Source organism: Pinus tabuliformis, chromosome 9, assembly GCF_031772625.1.
Source record: "Pinus tabuliformis cultivar Carrire ecotype Pingquan chromosome 9, CPIR1, whole genome shotgun sequence".
NCBI lineage: Eukaryota > Viridiplantae > Streptophyta > Pinopsida > Pinales > Pinaceae > Pinus > Pinus tabuliformis.
The window spans coordinates 1,232,765,272-1,232,786,150 of NC_142307.1; the positions used below are offsets into that span (position 1 = coordinate 1,232,765,272).

Consider the following 20,879-nt stretch of genomic DNA (forward strand, 5'->3'; position numbering starts at 1 on the left):
AAACTGCTCCATCATTACTTATAGGGATCTTTCTGCATTCCAGATACCATGTATTCAATTGGTAATTGACTTTACTCCATATTATTGGATATCGAAATCTGATAATTTCAAGATTATGTTATCAATGATATGGTATTTTGGGTTGCAGTTTCAAGATATATAAAAGATACGGGGAAAAGTTAATTATAGATATTTTGGTAGCTAGTTTTTGATAGTTTATTTAGGTAAGAGTTTATTAAGAAAGTGACCGCATTTATTGTGAGGTTTTACAGAAAAGAATAAAATACATTAATCAATTAAAGAAAAATCTGTCTTATAAATTATTTTTAATTAGGTAACGCTGCAAAGTTGGTAGAACAATCAAAATGAGTTGTTTTTATAAGATTTTTTTGAAGCTTTTATAGTGGCTTTTTTCTGTGTAATTTCTCTAAAATCCAGCAGGAATTTATTGAAATCACAACCTTGATGGGTAACCCTGTGCAATCGAAGTGCCCTAGGGGTTTTCTAGGATGTTGAATTCATATATACAGTCAAAAAAACTAGTTTAAATAAAACAAATCAAGATTTCAGGTCAAATTTTTCCACCGGATTCCGACAACAAAAAGTTCAAAAAATCGCACTAAAGACAATTCCCAACCAAAATACTTGAAAACATCAATGATGTGTCAAGGATGGGTTGTATTAAACATTGGAATATGATGCTAGCAACAGTTTAAAACGTAAATATTGTATAAAAAATGTTCGAAGAAAATATTCAATAACGAAAATATTTATAAATGTATAAAGACTAGCAATTGTCCCAAAAGGTACAAAGAGAGGCTGATAGGATTATTAAATTAGAATTGTTGAATTTCTCTAGAAGAGATGTTGGTTTAAGCCTAACGGATGAGCAATTTGAGCTGGCTAAAGGCCTTCTAATTGTTTTTTATTATTGTAAAATTATATTGATAATTCATATTATACGATGGATGAAATGTAAGTTAATGTTACATAAAACTATTGCCAAAGAAAACTATGACAATCAATTACCATTTGCCCATAAATAAAATAGTAGAAGAAAAGGAAACTATTTTGCATGTGGCATGAAGTTGGAAAAAACAAACTATCTCTCACTAGGATGTGTTGCCACACAAAGTCTCTGCTGAGTCTGAAACAAGTGTTGAGTTGATTGCTTTAACTTGCCTGGAATAGCAACCTTGAGTGCTTTGATAATTGTACGTCTGTTGGGTGTTGGTGATCGTATCATCTCCCCCTGCATTTTGATCATTATTCAGAGAGCTGAAGAACATTCCACTAGAGTCAACAACGAATACATTTTTATTAAGTGCATTTGAAACATTTATTACAACCATAGGAGCACTGAAATCTAAATATAAAGTGAAGAAGTCATCAACTTCAAAGGATAATTCTATTCATGTCGCTGCCTCTACAATAACCTTACTATTGGTTGCTATCGTTTGGTTCACAATCTGTCGCTCTCCAAGTGCTTGAAAAGTCATTAAATTATCATACGTGAACTCTTGTGAAGTATTAGTAATGAGCTTGCCATGAGAGGATTCTACCCAGCCAGAGGAAGAGATCCTCCTATTGCCAAATGTGTGAAATGATCCATCCAGCTCTTTGAAGTTTGACACTAGAGACAACTCCAACTCCGGTTCCTCGTGTCCAATCAATTGCCCTATGATTGCACTGCTAGAGTTCCCATCAAGCCACAGGTGCAAGTTCGCATCTATAAACCAAACATCCAAAGCATTGGTCACGCCGAAACCGAATGTGTGCTCTTTTCCATCCAACAGTTCCCCCAAAAAGGGTGTAACCTCAATCTCATAACTAGGCAGATCAAATGTCCCAATACCAACCAAAGGATCCCAGAACTGTGTATCAATCCCTCCTGTATAAATCACAGGAAAAGGCCACACAACACCTACAAGGACCCCATCGATAAAGGCCACCAATTCTCTAAAAGGCCCATTACCAGGTCTAGTCAAATTATTTGCCTCAATATACACATTGGGGGGATTGTTGTACCAGAACTCATCACGTTGATGGAATGAAGCAAAAATCTCCAAAACAACCTTGTAAGTGTTAGGTGGTAGTTGCAATGACTTCGGCTGCTCATCAAACGAATTTTCTATCTGAAACTAGGATCCCCCAATATGAGAACTAGGAAGCGAAATAGGCAGAATCAGATCTGCAAACCCTGTGTTATCTAACCCGTTATTCCCAGAATCTCCATAAAAATTAAATGTTATATTGACATGATAAACCCCAGTATAAGTCTTATCAACTACGTTATCAAGCTGAACTTCAAGGATTTGAGGCCTATCTAACAATGAAGAATATTTAGTAATATCCTTCTCAATGATCCATTCAATCAGTCCCCCATCGGGTTCTGTTGTACAAGTGCACATGATCTCCACTTCACTCAACCACACCCCTGCAATACGGTCACACTGAAACCCATCACACGTTGCCTTCCACTCCATCACCACTTTCGTCCAATTCTTTTGACAGTTTGGGGGTGGCATATACTTTCCTATAACTGGAGGATAATTATACGTGTACCCAAAATTGTGGTCTAACAGTTGGACAGAGCATAGATTCTTGTGGGGAACCTCGATGGGTTTTCTAACCTCAAAAAATTCCTCAGCATTTCCTTGGAAGGGAGACAGATTTACCCGGTCTCTGGGTGGTCGAGTGAATGTAGTAGAGACCTCCCTTGGCCTTCATATGTCAATGATGGCAAGAGTTGGAGTGGCCAACAGTAACTTCACCAGCATCTGCCAATGGATCTCCATCTAAATGCAAAATTCAACACATTCTACTGATCAACCCTCTGCTCCTTGCCCAGAACTTTATAATGGAAAGCTCCTTGACCAGTGCTTTATAATAGAAATAGCAAGGCTCATGCATACTCTGACGGGTGCATGGCATCCAGAAAATCTTGCGTTTTGCCAAAACGAGCACCCCGGCTTTTTCTTCCACCGAATATGTGGAGATAAGGCCACTAGATTTTTGCTTCGAAAACATTACCAATGTAGGAATTTGGAAAGACCGCTGACGTTCCTCGACGTGAAAATATCTTCACTTATGGTGCCATAAACTCCACGAACTCTCCCGGAAGCTCGACGCACAGATGTCAAGTGGAGAGTAAAAGTTTTCCGTGCTTACTTGATTTTCCGTTGTTTCGTTTTCTAGTTCCGATCAACGGTTGAAAGTGTCTCACCTGATCGAACGGAGTAGGGTAAAAGTGTTGACGAAGAAGTTGATGCATAGGAAGGCCTATTGACCTAAATATATATAAAGAAATTATAAATGGTTTCATTAGAATGTTTATTATAAAAAATATTAGATATTGAAATAAGACGTTGTCATCAATTTAAAAATCATATGCGATGAATAAATAATTTAAAATATAAATAGTTTATAAGGAATGTTTAACGGAAATATTTATAAATATATAAAGAATTTTTATAATATAAAAAGTTTATAAAGAATGTTGAAAGGTAATATTTATAAATATATAAAGAATTTTTGAAAAGAAAATATAAAATATACATAGTTTATAAAGAATGTTTAAAGGAAATATTTATAAATATATAAAGAATTTTTATAATATAAATAGTTTATAAAGAATGTTTAGAGGTAATATTTATAAATATATAAAGAATTTTTGTAAAGAAAATATAAATAATTTTCTGTAAAATGTATTTTTTACTTGATTATTAATTTTAACTATCATAGAATAATCAAAAAGGAAATATTTATAAATATATAAAGAATTTTTATAATATAAATAGTTTATAAAGAATGTTTAGAGGTAATATTTATAAATATATAAAGAATATTTGTAAAGAAAATATAAATAATTTTCTGTAAAATGTATTTTTTACTTGATTATTAATTTTAACTATCATAGAACAATCAAAATTAGTTGGAAAATAAAGTAGATTTTGTTATTTTATTTTAAAAATAAATTCAATTTAATTTAATTATATTTTTATCATGAAAACATCAATTGTAACATGATGCATTTTAATATAGGAATGTCTTTTCATTTTAGTGATGCATTTTAATATAGGAATGTCTTTTCATTTTAGTTGGAAGTGTTTTTCACTTGGTTGGGTTTTGATGGGACTTCTATTTCCATGAAATGAATCAATAAACCATGTTTGATATTTTAATAAAAAATAATAATTAATGTTTTTTTAATGAATATTTAAAATAATTAAAATATAATTTTTATTCTCTTAATTCCAATTATCATGGAAGAATAATTAAGCTAGTTTTATTGGACATGAAATTAACTTCTCATACTAATAATTTTGAATTTTAATATAGGAATGTCTTTTCATTTTAGTGATGCATTTTAATATAGGAATGTCTTTTCATTTTAGTTGGAAGTGTTTTTCACTTGGTTGGGTTTTGATGGGACTTCTATTTCCATGAAATGAATCAATAAACCATGTTTGATATTTTAATAAAAAATAATAATTAATGTTTTTTTAATGAATATTTAAAATAATTAAAATATAATTTTTATTTGTTAATTCCAATTATCATGGAAGAATAATTAAGCTAGTTTCATTGGACATGAAATTAACTTCTCATACTAATAATTTTGAATTTTAATATAGGAATGTCTTTTCATTTTAGTGATGCATTTTAATATAGGAATGTCTTTTCATTTTAGTTGGAAGTGTTTTTCACTTGGTTGGGTTTTGATGGGACTTCTATTTCCATGAAATGAATCAATAAACCATGTTTGATATTTTAATAAAAAATAATAATTAATTTTTTTTTAATGAATATTTAAAATAATTAAAATATAATTTTTACTCTGTTAATTCCAATTATCATGGAAGAATAATTAAGCTAGTTTCATTGGACATGAAATTAACTTCTCATACTAATAATTTTGAATTTTATTGGAAAATAAAGCTTACTTTATTTCCATTAAAAAAATTATAAAATTGTATTGATGTTTATAAGAGATAATTTAAAAAAATTCATTGAAGTTTACTTTTTATATAAGTGATTTTTGTTTCTGGGTTGAATTTTGTGTTTGCTTTGATGGGAAAAATGGTTTTCTTCTTTGTATTATACGAAAACATTTAAATCACAATATTTATAAATCACAATATTTATAACTTTCTTTGAACGAGTAAATTTTGTTTGCTCTCTAATTACCTTTTATATTCAACAATTTGTGTAGTTGGAGTTTTTTAAACTTTATTAGGATGTCACAAATGGAGTATTTTTTAACTTATCTCAAAAAAAGTTTGGACATACCTCCCATATCTAAAGTACATCGAAGTAAAAATCAACTTTTAATGGGAGGGACAACTAGAATAGCCCTATTGAATAAGAAGAGGGGCTCCCAAGATCTAAAGTGAGTTAGAAGGAAGGAAGCTCAAATTGATGGCTCTAAGAATGATTGAGATAAGCCAATCAATTCTAAGGAACTATAACTATGGTTGACTCACGGAAAGATATGTATGAATCTCAATGGTGTGAAAATGAGCTAAAGCAAAGCATGTGAGATCCTACAAAGTCTAAGAGTAATAAAAAATCTTTCAACTGGTCCAAGGCGCGTATACACGTAGGTTAACAGAACAAAAGTAGTGTATAACGTATACACGCACTTTCACAGGAGGAAAAGCGTGTACATGTTGGAAAACCAAGTTTTTGGTCCAAGGTATTTGATCCAAGGTATTTTGGTCCAAGGTGTTTGGTCCGTGGTATTTGGTCCAAGGTATTGACCCTAGGTATTTGGTCCAAGGTATTGGTCCTAAGTGGTTTTGGTCCAAGGTATTGAGGAAGGCCTAAGAGTATATAAGGAGGAGAAGATCATTAAGCCAAGTGTGCAAGCAATAAGATTCTAACAAATACTTCTATCTGAAGTATATTTTATGTTGCAGGGTTATGTTTGGGACTGGATTGAATATTCATGTGCACCTTGAGTTCAATATTGGATCAGGAATCATGAGACTTGAAATGACTTATTCTTGAATGATCTAATGTTGGTTGAGACTAGATCTGATGTTTTGCACATATTTTATTTGTTATCTATCATGATCTGGTTTTTTCTGAAGTCTGAAATTGCAGCAAAGTTCTGAGTCAATATTTTCATATCTGTACGCAGGTTTGTCTCGGCCAAAGAGCGTGTACACGCAGGTTCAGTTCTCTCAAGTTGCGTATACAAAAGAAAAGCTTCTTTTCAGATCTGACTAATCTATATGATCAAATTTTGTTGTTTTATTGTTGTCTCTCAATGAAGTCTTCTTAGATTTGAATGTAAAACTGAATGCATGAGGAGGCTGGGATTTGATTGATTGATTGTATAAGTGAGAAGAATTGATCTCTATCTCTACTTGTGTAGAGCTCTGTAAGTTGACAGTAGATATTCAGTATATTGATGGTTAGTACAGACTTGATTCAAAAATTTATGTTTGCAGTAGTTTTGAAGGTATACGCAGGTTTAAGTCACGGAAGTAGCGTATACACACAAGTTAGGTTCGGCCAAGTAGCGTATACACTCTAATGCATGATTTTTGAGGTTATAGTTGGTTCTGAATGATGATGCAGGGTTCTGGGTTTAGCACAGTGTTCTGGTGTCAGTGATCTGATTATTCAGATTAACTGAATATTGGTTGATGCAGTTTAAAATCTTTGATGGGTCCAGTGTGAAAATTTGATGAAATGTGGCCTTCAGATTGTGGTGTTGTGATCTATGAGTATCCAGTCTAAAAATTCATGAAACGTGGTCCCTGGTAGAAGAGTGGAATTTTATGTAGGCTAGCACCTACGTACTAGTAAACATATTGGCTATTACAAGAGCTAGGGGGTTGTAGCTCCCTTCCAGTAGAAGTTGGAGAACGAGAGAAGGTTGTAACCTTCTATAGGTAGAAACCTGCGTAATGGTATGAGTCTGCACCAGTACAAGATTGTAAATAGATTTTCTTATTATTAAAAAAAGATAGAGACGACAATAGCAGGTGGTTTTTACCCACATTAGGTTTCCACCTTAAATATTGGTGTTCATGTGTGTTGCTTATGTGTGATGCTTTATTCTGCTTTTACTACATTGTCTAATAAATCTTTGATATACTGGTTTAAGCTCAACACATGATAAATTTTCTAAATCACAAGTTCTCTGCATATACGTTGGTTTCTTTAAGCACAGTCATGTGTACACGCTAATTCACTTCACTAAAGTAGTGTATATAAATCTGTTTGGAGAATAAAATTATTGATCTGATAATACTGATTCACCCCCCTCTTAGTATTATTTCCAACAATTGGTATCAGAGAAGGTCCTTTAGAAGAAGCTTGATCGCTTGAAGGGAGATCCATCAACATGAATAATCAAGAAAGTTTGGGATCCATCAGACTGCCAATCTTCGATGGGAGCAACTTTGTTTATTGGAAAATAAGAACCACAACCTATCTATAATCGCTTGGAATGGATGTCTGGGAAATTGTGGAAGGAGGATATACATTTCCAACAGCAATTCCTACAGATGCGGCAGGTAAAAAGCAATATGAAACCAATGCCAAAGCTGTCAATACTTTATTGGGAAGTCTGTCACAATCAGAGTTTGTCAAAGTCATGCAACTCAAATCAGCCAAAGAAATATGGGACAAAATCATTTTGAGCTATGAAGGAGACTCTCAGGTAAAATGTGCTAAGCTTCAAACTCTCAGAATTCAGTATGAAACTCTTAAGATGCATAGTGATGAAAGTATAGCTAGTTACTTCTTACGTATAGATGAGGTTGTTAATTGTATGAAGAATCTGGGTGAAGAAATAAAGGAAGTTACCTTAGTTGAGAAAGTTTTGAGATCCTTGTCTGCTCAATTTGAATCAAAAGTATCTGCAATAGAAGAAAAACAGGATCTGCAGAAGATCACTATGACACAACTTCATGGAATCTTAAATGCCTTCAAGATGAGAAAAGGAGGACCATCAGATATGAGAGAAGCCGCATTTAAAGCTTCAGCAACAGGAAAGAAAGAACACAATGAATCAAGACATATTTCAGAAGAAGAAGATGAGGTAAACTTTGTCAAGAAGCTTCAACAGGGTTCTGGAAGGTTTAGAGGTAAGCTACCCTTCAAATGCTTTGCTTGTGGTAGAGTCAGCCATTATGCTGCCAGATGTCCTCATAAAGATAAATATGAAAAAGGAAATGAATATGCAAAAGGGAATAGAAAACAAGTTGTGAATAAAAGGAGTTACTATACTCATGAAGATAGCGATGGTTTATCTAATAGTGATGAAGATGAAACTAGACAAGATTATAGACTTCTCGTGGCTTATGATGATGATAATTTTTGGGATGCTTTAGAAGAGGAAGACCTTCATGAAGAAATATCTAAACTCAAAATCTGTTTAGAAGAAAAGAATATGATTATATATACCTTGACATACCAACTTGCTGAAAAGGAAAAACACAATGAAAAACTAGAATATGAAATTGTGGGTCTAAGAAAGGATCTTGAGAAAACGAAATCTCTCAATCTTAGATTTGCTAAAGGATCAGAAACTTTAAATGAAATTATCAAAGTTCAACGTTCTCCTCTGATAAAGACATGTCTTGGATATACTGAAGAAGCATCTCAATCACAAAAGTTGTCAACCTCCACCAAAAGCTATCTTGATGCAACAAAGACCAGTGAACAGTATGACAATCGTCAGAAAAGGCATAAAGCTAATCACCAGGTAAATCATACTCAATTTACTCCAAGGATGAATAGAAGCCACAACCAACCTCAAGCAAATCATACTAAATTCTCTCCAAAGATGAATATCAATAGAAACTACAATCACCAGGTTAACAAATTCGATAATCATAGGAACTTCTTTAATGGGCAATGTTTTTCATGTCATAATTTTGGGCACAAAGCTGCTCAATGCGTTGCTTACAAAACCATCATGACTAGAGAAGCACGAAATCAAAGGGATGTAATAGGGATCAAGAGAAGTTCCTATAATAACTTTTTTCCTCTTTAAAATAAAATAAAATGCTCAATCTGTAACAACTTTGGTCATGAAGAATCTAACTGCAGGAGAAAAACTCGGAAAAATTCTCAAAAGGAGCAAACACCATTAAATCCCAAGATATGGAGAAGGAAAGAATCTCAAACAGAAAGATGTGGTATAGCCTTGTATGCAGAAGGACAAGAAAATCAGTGGTACATCGACAGTGGATGCTCCAAACACATGACAGGTGACAAAGAAAAACTTCACTCATATAATGCCTTAGAAAAGGAAAAGAATGTCTCATTTGGAAATGACACTCCTGCTGTCATAAAAGGTAAAGGTTTTGTTTTCTTGAAAGAAAAGGTTAAAGCTGGAAATGTTATGTATGTAGACAGTTTAAAGCATAACCTGTTGAGTGTCAGTCAAATGTGTGATCAAGGAAATGAAGTGGTGTTTCGATCAAACGGATGTGTTGTTCGTGAGCTTGATATAGGAGAGACTGTGATCAAAGGTACAAGAACTCCAAACAACTTATACATACTCAAGGGAGGACAACAACAGTGCTATCTAAGCAAAAATGATGAAAACTGGTTGTGGCATAGAAGATTGAGACATCTAAGTTTTTCTCAAATAAGAAAAGTATGTAGACTCAAAGTTGTTTGTGATCTTCCAGATATCAGCATCCCAGAAAATACAATATGCAAACCATGTCAAATCGGTAAGAAAACTAGAGTTCACTTCACGGAAAAAGAAGGGTCAGCTAATAAGCCTCTTGAACTTGTCCATACTGATTTATGTGGACCATCAAGGAAAAAATTCACCTCATGGAGAAGAATACTTTATTTTGTTCATTGATGATTTTTCCAGAATGTGTTGGATAGGTCTTCTAAAGCATAATGATGAAGCATTTGAAAAGTTCCAAGCCTTCAAAGCCTTGGTTGAAAGTGAATCTGATCGAAAAATAAAATGCCTCAGATCTAATCGAGAAGGGGAAATTACATCGGATGAATTCTTTGACTTTTGTGAACAACATGGAATAAAAAGGCAATTCTCCACCACAAGGACTCCTCAGCAAAATGGTGTGGTAGAAAGAATGAACAAAACAGTTCAACAAATGGCTTGAGCTATGTTAGATGAATCTAGAACTCCTGCAACCTTTTGGGGTGAAGCTGCATTCAATGTCGTGACTATTCTCAACAAAGCAAATGTTCAGGTAAATAGCACTCAAACTCCACATGAATTTTGGTATGGTAAGACTCCTACTGTAAAATACTTTAAACTTTTTGGAAGAAAATGTTTTATCAAAAGGACTGATGAAAAACTCGGTAAGTTTGAACCTAGAGAAGATGAAGGTATTCTTCTTGGTTATTCTTCCAAAAATAAAGGATATAAATGTTATAATAAAAGACTTGGAAAAATTGTTGAAAGCATTGATGTTGTAGTTGATGAAGCATGCAAAAATCTAAAATAGATAAAAACAGAAAATTATGACAATGAAGAAGATGGGGACTATTTTCTCACATCAAATCAAAATGATATTGAAGAAGAAACCAATGTAGCATCAGAAGAAGATATAATGGTAGAAGAAAAGACTCCGTCCAAGTATGTTCAGAAAAATCATCTAGAAACTCAAATTTTAGGGGAAAAAGAGGCAGGTGTACAGACACGAAGAACTATTACAGGGACCTCAAGCTATCTAGCATTACTATCCTCCACCGAACCTCAAAATGTAAATGAAGCATGCAAAGATGAATGTTGGGTCGAGGCCATGGATGAAGAACTTGAGAAAATTGAAAAGAATGATACTTGGGAATTAGTTCCTAGACCTCATGATAAAAATATTATAGATACTAAATGGATATTCAAAAATAAGTTGAATGAAAATGGAGAAGTCATTAGAAACAAGGCTAGACTTGTCTGTAAAGGGTATGCTCAACAAGAAGTTATAGATTTTGAAGAAACTTTTGCACCTGTTGCCAGACTTGAAGCCATAAGGATGTTTCTTTCTCTTTCTAGCTTTCAGAAATTCAAAGTATACCAAATGGATGTAAAATCAGCTTTCCTTAATGGAGATTTAGAAGAAGAAGTTTATATTGAACAACCAAAAGGATTCATTCTTGGAAATGATGCAAAACTTGTATGCAGACTCAAAAAGGCAGTAACAACCCCGAAATTAAAACATGCAACTAATTAGATTAATTATGTGATATATAATCAACACACACTTTATCAACCATTTAACATCGAATTTCAGAAATATGAGTAGAGACAACTTACCTGTGGCAATGATATTCCTTATTTGTGATTTCGAATTTGAACGCTATTTGAATCCTGCTAACCGCAACAAAGTTTTGGGGACGACTCTCCACCCAACCGTAGGCTCAGTTTCACAAAATCTTGCTACAACTGGCCACCGTTGATCCCTCAATCAACGTACTACTACAAGGGAATCCTTTGCCTCACAATATTTTTCTGCCAAGAGAATGGATAATGGAATCATGGAATGATCTCTCATCTTCCTCACTATCTATTAAATAGAGCAAACATTGAAAGGGGAACCACATGCACACCCTCCATGTGTCAATATGCAACTTTTATTTCTTTATTTTATGTTTAACTTAATTTAGTAATTATTTTAATATAATTATTTTTTATTTTATTCCTCTTTACTTTTTGATAACTTTACTTATTTTTACTATTTTTATAGTTCTCTTCATTTAACTCTTTCATATTTTATTGTACTTTTCGTTAACTTTACTTATTTTTTCTATTTTTATAGTTTATTTATATTTATATTTATTTAGAACTCTAATATTGTTATTTACTATTTTATTTATATATTATTATTATATTTTATTTATTATTTATTTACTATTATTATCTTTTATTTATTGTTTATCATTTATTTCCTTATATTTTAATATTATATTATTTTTATTTTTATTTTCATTATTATTAGGGGACATTACATACTCCCCCTCTTTAAGGAACTACGGCCCAAAGTTAAGTTGAATTATTTAACATTTTATTTAGTTAGTTTTTATTACTTCATGTTTGTCCTACACCCTCTGCTGAACTAGTATAACCAGCAGGCATCGAAAGTTTTCACAACAACCAGGAAATCTCAAGGAATCTTTGTCCTTTTTCCCACTTTCAGAACCAGGAATAAGCCTCCCCATTCTATATCCTAGTCCAAGGCTAGCCCCAAGGCTTGCACCCGACTCAGACCTCATCTGCCCTAAGGTAGGCATCTAGTACAATACTCAATGACTCCGGGCAATTCGCAAGGTTGGCCCACTCCCTCCACAACTACTAAGGCGTAGAACCCCAGGCATCGAATTCCTTACACCCCCACTAGACTTCGGCATCCCAATCCAATAACATGAACCTAGCTTACAACATCAGGCACTTGGCCTCCTCGAGATGGTCTCATAGCCCCTCAAGTGCTATCCATCAAGAGCTATATGATGAACCCCATAAATGGATAATTATATGGGCTCATTTTGCCTCCTCACATAGTTAAATCAACCATTCTCTTAACTTATTGTATGTTTTTTTATTATATTTATGCTTATGGAGTGAGTTGAGTTGATTATGATGCCATGAGATCTAATATATGTTTAATGCAGATTTTTGTTGAATTTTAAAGACAAAGTCAAAGATTCAATGGAAAATTGGTCGCAATAATTCGAAGTGGACAAAGGAGAGGATTTATAGGAGGGAATCCCCCTCATTTATTACTCTCCACTTTGAATTCCACTTCATATAGCTCGGAGTACAAACAACCAAATTAATGCACTAGGAGGTAGCCGAGAAAGTGGAGGACAACTTATGTTTATCTCGAGTTTTGGGAGCCAAGCCTCCCTGATTTTAAGGAAGTTGTTGGGAGCTTTAGTTGTATAAGTAGAGAGGCCTAGGCCCTCACTAGGGTCGAATTTTAGTCATATTTTTATTGTACTTTTGCTATTGTAAAACTCTGCTCAACTTCGAGCTTACTTTTGGTGACAGTTTTATGTAATTCTATTATTGTTTTGAAAATAAAGATGAAATCCGCTTTGAGCTAGCACTGAGTTACCTCAGAGGGCTGAAGCTCTTGGGTTAGGGCCCAATCCAAGAAGCCAAGCTCCTCTTGTTTGTATTTATATGCTTTGTCTCAGTTTATGGATTAATTGTTGTTAAATAAATTTCTTTCTTGGTTAAGAGTAGGTTGCTTTTGATGATTTAGAAGGTTGTTTCCATTTGTGTTTTCTATAGCAATTTAAGCAGTGATAGAAAGAAGATTAAAAAAGCTAGCAACAGTGCCTTGGCCTCTCTTTTCCTCCCTTTGGGACCATGAACTGAGGCAGAGACCCTCTTGCTGCCCCAAAAACACAGATTTTCCTTCTCCATAGGATTTCTAGTGTTTGCAGTTTGTTAGAAGGTTAATGCTTTGCTTTAGATCTCCTCCACCATGCTCACTTTTGTCTTTGCAATAAGTTTTCTTCCATGCTTTCTTTCCTTGTAGCATTTTTCAGCATTTACTTCCATAGATCATAATTTAGACTAGCTTGATGCAAAATTCTGTTTTTTAGATGCACTCATTTCCTTGCTTGCTTGATCTCATTGGTTGACTGTCAGTTCTTTGGCAGCAAATCTCTCTTCATAGCAGGTCAGCCTATCAGCCATCACATTCTCTCTTTGATCCCTACCCTATAGGTCGCCCAAAGTTCACCTCAAATCTACGTCAGTTTTCTGCATTTTTCCATAGGACTTCTTCCTCTCTCCCAATCATCTTTCTCTCTCCTAGTGCTTCTTGGTGGACCCTAGGTGCCCTAACACATCATCCCAACCATCATCTACCTTTTCCACCCACTCTCACACCCTCAAAACCTTCAAAACTACTCTCGGCCTCCTCCTGTAGACCTCCTGTAGACCTCTTGTAGATCCCCTGTGTCCTCCTGTAGATTTTCCTGTAGGCCTTCTTTTGAAGGCCAAGTGTGGGAAAAGCCTCTAGAAGGCCACCCGAGACCTCCTAGGACCCATCCACACCATCCTACACCTCCTCAAACCCCAAGGTCGCCCTTTAACACCACCTATTCGCTTCAACCTTCACACATAATAAAATACATGCATGTCAAATTCACATAAAAATCCAAAAAAAATGTTTTTTGCTTATTTACTTTTAGAAATAGCTTAAGTAGATGTTGTCTACTTCCTTGAGTAGGTAATGGCATTCATTTCATGGTTTTCATAGTTCTTTCTGCAAAAATAGGATTAGTTGGTTAAGTAGGGTTTGCTAGGTTTACTTTACATTTCAGTGTTTCTTCTTTTTGCAAATAGAGTAGCCTCTGTAGAGTAATCCCTTCTTTCATCACATATAAAGCTTCTTTTGGAATCCATAGAAGTTGGCTCGAGCTCCTAATGATCTTGTGCGAGCTGACTAAGTGACAACGTGCAGTAAGAACTAGTACTTGTGCATACATCACTGTCGCTTCCAAGTTTGTTACAAACTACCGGGTTGATAAGAGTAAAGTAGACAGCCCAGGAGTTGCAGCATTATTGTTGCAATACTGGTGCTCACCACTTTTAGCGCCATTGCCGGGGAAGCGTCAGAGTATTCTATGATTACTTCTTTCTTCCATTTCCTATTGCAAGATTTTGCTAAATAGTTTATTTCAACAAAAGTAGAATAGTCATTTCTTTCAGTTTCTGCATTTCCTTGCTTTCCTTTTCAATTTTGCAAATTTCATTTCAACAAGGCTAGACTAGTCATTTCTTTTCTTTAAAGTTCTTCATTTCCTTGCTTTCCTTTTCAATTCTGCAAATTTCCATTTCAACAAGTTCATTTCAGTTAGTTGCAATTTGTTTTGTTCAATCAATTTCAGTTGTGCAAGTACTATCAGTGTGAGAAAAAATAAACAAAAACCAACCAAAAAGATTTCCTTTCATGCCTCATAGGAAAAGAAATAACTCAGAAGAATTTTTACCCAACACCCCCACTACTTCACACGACCAACCTTCTTTATTCTTCGATGGCTACGATCAAGAAGAACCCTTAGGTGAACAGTCAGACATATTTGAAGAACCTATAGGGGAAGAAGAAGAAGAAAAATTCCTCTGGAGCTAATGGCTGAAAACAGAAATGTTGGGGGCAGTACCTCTTCTTCTAATTCATCTATTAAAGGTGAAATTGGAAACATGTTGGAAGACTTCAAGATTAAGATGTTGTAGATTCTTGCCATGCAAATGGATACCTTATATATCAAAAGAAAACAAGAGGAAGCAGAGAGGGCTTTGGCCATTTTTTGCCCCAGATGCACCAGGAGGCATCCCAGGAATGAATGCCCATTGAACTCTATAGAGGTTTGTTTAGTCTGTGAAGAAGATAATTCTAAAAATAAGTGCTCTTCCTTGCCCGGACTTAAAGTTGTATACCAAGGGGCTGAAGGAGTCACTGAACAGATCTATTACATAAACCAAAGGAGGCCACATGGACCTAGACCATACCAGCAGGGGATGCAAGGGACATCTCAGGCATACTACAACCCCAACCAAGTCACTTCCATACCTTCTTGGGGTCCCCCTACTCATCCTTCCTAGTCCAAACCTCCTCCTTGTTCGTTCACATCTCCATATAATGCCCAAACAGCCACCCATTCCTTTCAATCCTATGCTCAGTCGCAGCCTCAGTGGAATGCATCTCATCGGGGGTGGAGGCCCCAATGCAACTCTCTTCCCGCTCTTCTGCCTCCACCACCTGCCCAACCACAACCCCTTCCACATCCATATCAAATATGCACTCCCACTCAACTACCTGTACCACCATTTCCAAACCCACACATTGAATTAGCTCAACCCATTTACAATGTTGTGGTACAACACTTCTAAACAACTCCTCTTGAGCTCAATGGTATTCACCATAGCTCAAGAAGAGTATTGCAAAAAAAAGATTATATTGATGTCATTGAAGGACCACCTCCAGAAGAAGAAGATTCAAAAGAGAAGATCAAAGAACCATGGTTTTCACATGATGAAGAGAAGACATCAAAATCAGAGATTGAGAGAGCTCCCTCATGGTTACCATCAAATCCTCCATGTATTTAAGAGAAAAATTAGCAAAAAGAGGAAGATGTGAAAGTCATGGTAGAAGAAGACATGAAGAATGATCAAGATCAGAAAAAGGACCAAGGAAATCACAACTATATTGAAATATGGTTCCAAACAGGCACTAAGTTGCAGCATTACTCTCTTCCTCAACTATGCTTGATCCCTTCAAAGTCAAATCACTTGGTCCCTGAAATCCAGGTGCATGTCAAAGCATACATTTCAAGCGTCCACATCATTCTATCTATCATCTTGATGTGCACATGGCTCCATTGGAAGTATTCTTACACTTGAAAGTGATTTTGTTTTTCAAGTAAGGTAGGGTAGGAAAAAAAAAATGAAAAATAAGAGAAACAAATAATAAGGACTCAAGTGAAAACCTCTATGAGGTGCTTGAATCCCAACACTGGGTTGAAAACCTCTTCTGAGGTGGCCCAATGATGACAAAAAAAGTAAGAGAAAAATAAGATCCCTGGGTGAAAACCTCCCTTGGAGGCGCCCAGGGCAGGCAATTAGGGTGAAAACCTCTCTGAGGTGCCCTAGTTGTTTTAAAAACAAAAAAACAAAAAAAGGAGAAAAAAGGAGAATTTTTTATTGCATTGTAGGTTTGCAGGAGGACCAGAGAGAGCAAGAGGAGATGCCACAACACCCTGACATTCACACCAACACCTATATTATCTCCTCCACACTCTTCTCCATCATTTCTGACCTTTCTTCCACCCCACTATGTTTTTTTCTGGAAACCATGTGTTCTACATAAGGCTCCTGTAGGAATTACAGAGAGCCGCAAATGGTTCCAAAAAAGCAGTTTGAGGGGCTGGGAAGCTTCATAAAGATCATATAAACCCTCCTACAACTATTAACCCTCCTTGCCATCCATTCCACACCTGCATCACACCATCATCATCATTTTTTTCCTGTCCCAGAAAAACCAGTTTTTAGTAAAAAGAAAAAAAAAACAAAAAAGAGAGGAAGCAGCACCTCAATTCTCACCTGCAGCTTACCTATTACCTCTCCATCTCCATCTGCATCTCTGGCATCATCCTCACAACTCCTAGCATAGAAATAAGCTAAAAATTTCAAAGGGAGAAGCAGCTACAGGAGCTCCTGTAGGAATTCCTGTAGCAGTTGATCCCATTAAAATTGTTGACACCTAATCCGAAACGGATGGGTGAACTGGACAGTCATCTAGAAGATGAACTGATCCGTTTTTATTTTTGTATATAAACATGAGTTACCTAATGAATAAGAACACTCAGTTTTCTCTCTTGTTCAATGTGGAGTTACCCTGGCCTGACATGGTATCAGAGCACAGGTCCCAAAATAGCTGTAACTCCTGCCTCTGTCCTGAGACTGAGCCCTCTGTCCTGACACTGCGCCCTCTGCCCTGTGCGTTTCAGTTACAACTGAGACTGCGTGCCTCTGCGCTGCTGAATGTGCGTTCTTGATATTCAATATCCCTGAGCGTTGATGCATTTTTTGAATATTGAGGGCATAGATGCCGTATAGCACAAACCTGTGCAGTAATTCCTTCTATCCAAGCGCTGGCTTGGATTTTCCATTGGTAGCGGATTACAGTCCACCCTTCAACAGCCCTTCATGTTCTCTCCCATACGCATATAAATTGTGCCTCCATTGATATTACAGTTAATACCTTGCCCATCCGAATACATCTTGAGTAACGCTGTGGGTAGCGCAGCGCAAGTGAGTTGAGTAGTATCGGTTTCTTGAGTGTGGACTCGGTTTTGAGGGTGTGCATTAGCACCATAATTCTCTACACCACCGCATTCTAAAGCAGCAGTGGCCGCCGTGAATACATCTTGAGTACGCTGCTCTTGCTATCTAAAAGGGGTTAGGGTGTTTTTTTTTTATGGTCCCTTCTTCGTAGCTGTTATACAATCCTGTAAAACGCAATCGCCCTCGAACAAGACAAGTCTGTCATGAAACGTATGTAAAGTGGAGAACAAATCAGTCGAAGAAATTGCCTTTTGAGGATGCATAATGCCAAGCTGTGCCAAATACGTGTAACCCCTCTGGCTATTCAATATTTTGGCCCCCCGACTTCATCATTTTCCGTGTCTTGCTGCGCCCCTTGAGCCGTGCGGTGCTTGGAACTTCTGCTGTGTTTGGATCTGGTCATTGGTGTTTAAAAATTGGGCCAAAGACACTCCTGTATACTTCAGCGCCACAGAAAACTTTTTGGCTGCGGCCTCTTAATGATCCCGTCTTTTTTTTTTTCAGATATGTCATTGCTGTAACTTGGTTGGTATTGTAAACTGGTGTCAGAGCAGAGTATTGTCATCAGAGTATTGTAAACAAAGTTTTTTTTTTATGAGTTGCTGATTTGGCAGTGCGAGCCTTTTAAATATTCCACAGCCTCGTTTTGGTTGAGCAGTTTTATGTGATGGTATGATAGCAGTTTTGATTGAGCAGTTTTATGTGATGATAGCAGTTTTTGGTTGAGCAGTTTTGGGTCTAAAGCATCTGTAGTATTACATGATATATATTGATATATTGAAGTGATATATTAATACATTGAAGTGATGCCTTGCGCATTTTTTTCAAAACAGTAGTATTGCAGTGATATGTACAATGAAATGCTGATATTTTTTTTTAGCAAATATTAGAGGGATTTGAAGGCTGTAACGTAAGGATTTTTTATCAGCAGAAGTAATTTTTTTACAGAATGCATTCAATCATTTCTATGGTAGGAATAGTTCTCACTGGCAAGGAGAACTATTCTGAATGGTCTCGGATGGTAAAACACACCCTCATCTACAATGAGTTGTGGAAAGGAGTGTGTGTCGGAGAAGAAGACAAAGACCTAGTGCAGCCTACATCAGACAAAGAACTCGCCATTTGGGAAAACAAGAACAGCAAAGCCTATGCATTGATCGCAGCATCTGTAAATGAAGAAGTAAGTCGTCATATTTCATCCTATTCCACTACCTTTGAAGCTCTACAAAAGCTGAAAGAACTCTATGATACACATTCTGCAAACGAAATGGATCACATGATGCTTCTACATGCAAGCTACCATGGGACAAAGTTGAGCAGAGAAGAAATCAGCAGAAAGGTAAAACTGATGACACAGACAAAGGTAAAGCACCTGAATCCGCTCACTATATTGAGGCAAAATGTAACATTGGAGTAAATGAAGATTTGTTTAATGCTTCACTTGCTTCTTCGAAAAATGATTGGTTGCTTGATTCAGGAGCAACCTGTCATATGACTCATAGGAAAGATTTCTTTGAAGATTTCACTGACAATGTTGATGGAGCAGTATACTTTGCAGATCAGTCAAAAATCAAGCCATCAGGGCTTGGCACAATCAGGCTTAAACTGCCTGGTCTTCCAGACTTTCTTCTGGATCATGTTCTATATCTCCCACAGCTCAAGAGAAACTTGCTGTCCCTGGTCCACATCCGCCAGCAAGGTCACTCCATTCACATGTTTGATGGCAAGCTTGAGGTAAGAAAGGCATCTAACCACTCACTTGTCATGAGGGGTATAGAAGAAGAAAGACTTCTTAAACTGCAAGGAACCTCTGCTCATGCACAACATTTCTCATATATTTCTCATCATGAAGAAGGTGCACTTCCATCAAGTTTATTATGGCATGCTAGATTTGGACATTTAAACTATGATAGTCTCCGCTTGTTGAAGAAAAATGGTGTTGCTGGTTTGCCTACAATTCCTAGAAAACATAAACAATGTGATGCTTGCATTCTAGGAAAGCATAGCAAACAGTCTTTTCATGATTCACATTCAAGAGCACATAGGAAGCTTGAACTTATTCATTCAGATTTATGTGGTCCAATGCCTGTTCCTTCTGCAAATGGAAATAAATATATCATGACATTTATTGATGATTACACCAGAATGTGTTGGGTTTATTTTTTGAATAACAAATCTGATGCTTTTCAAACATTCAAGAATTTTCATAAATGGATTGAAAATGATGCACAATCTCATATTGGGTCTATTCGCACTGATAATGGAAAAGAATATACATCAAATGAATTTGAACACTATCTTCGCCAACATGGGATTAAACATCAAACAACTGTACCTTATAATCCTCAACAGAATGGTGTAGCTGAAAGAATGAACAGAACAATTTTGAATATGGTACGATCCATGCTTTTCTTCAAAAATTTAAAGACAATGTTTTGGGCTGATTATGTTCTATGTGCTGCATATATAAAGAATAGATGTCCATCTAGTGCTATAAGAAACAAGACTCCTTATGAATTGTGGTATGGACATGTTCCTTCGGTAAAACATCTCAGGATTTTTGGTTCCACCTGTTATGCTTTAATACCAAAGGTACATAGAAACAAACTTGGTGCTAGAAGTCGTAAGTGTATCTTCCTGGGGTATTCAAACACATCTAAAGCATACCGCCTCTATGATGAAGTAAATAAAAAGTTTGTTTTATCTAGAGATGTCATTTTTCTTGAATCATCCAAATCTGACAGTGTTGTTGAGCGGCAACTTGATCGCTTGGATAGATTCACAAAACCGAAATCATTCCAAGAGTTTGATAATCAGATTCCACATCTTGAAGGGGGGATTCCTATATTAGATCAACATGTGGAATCTCCTTCTGAAGAACAATCTCCCCTGCATGACACTCCAACAACGGATGATGCTTTAAGTGATGTAATTGATATAATTGGGAGACTTAATCTTGATTCAGTCCCAACTCAATCAACAGAACAGCCTGGACCATCTCAGAAAGGTCCCCCAAAGTGGCTGACAAAGACACTTGAAAGTGTTCATCCTGATGAAATTGGAAAAACAGGAA

The 20,879-nt window shown here is 35.9% G+C and overlaps 1 pseudogene; it reads right to left on the reverse strand.

The window, feature by feature from the left end:
• Window positions 1–1,112: 1,112 nt before the first annotated feature.
• Window positions 1,113–2,798, reverse strand: LOC149152992 (peptide-N4-(N-acetyl-beta-glucosaminyl)asparagine amidase A pseudogene; annotated as a pseudogene).
• Window positions 2,799–20,879: the final 18,081 nt, after the last annotated feature.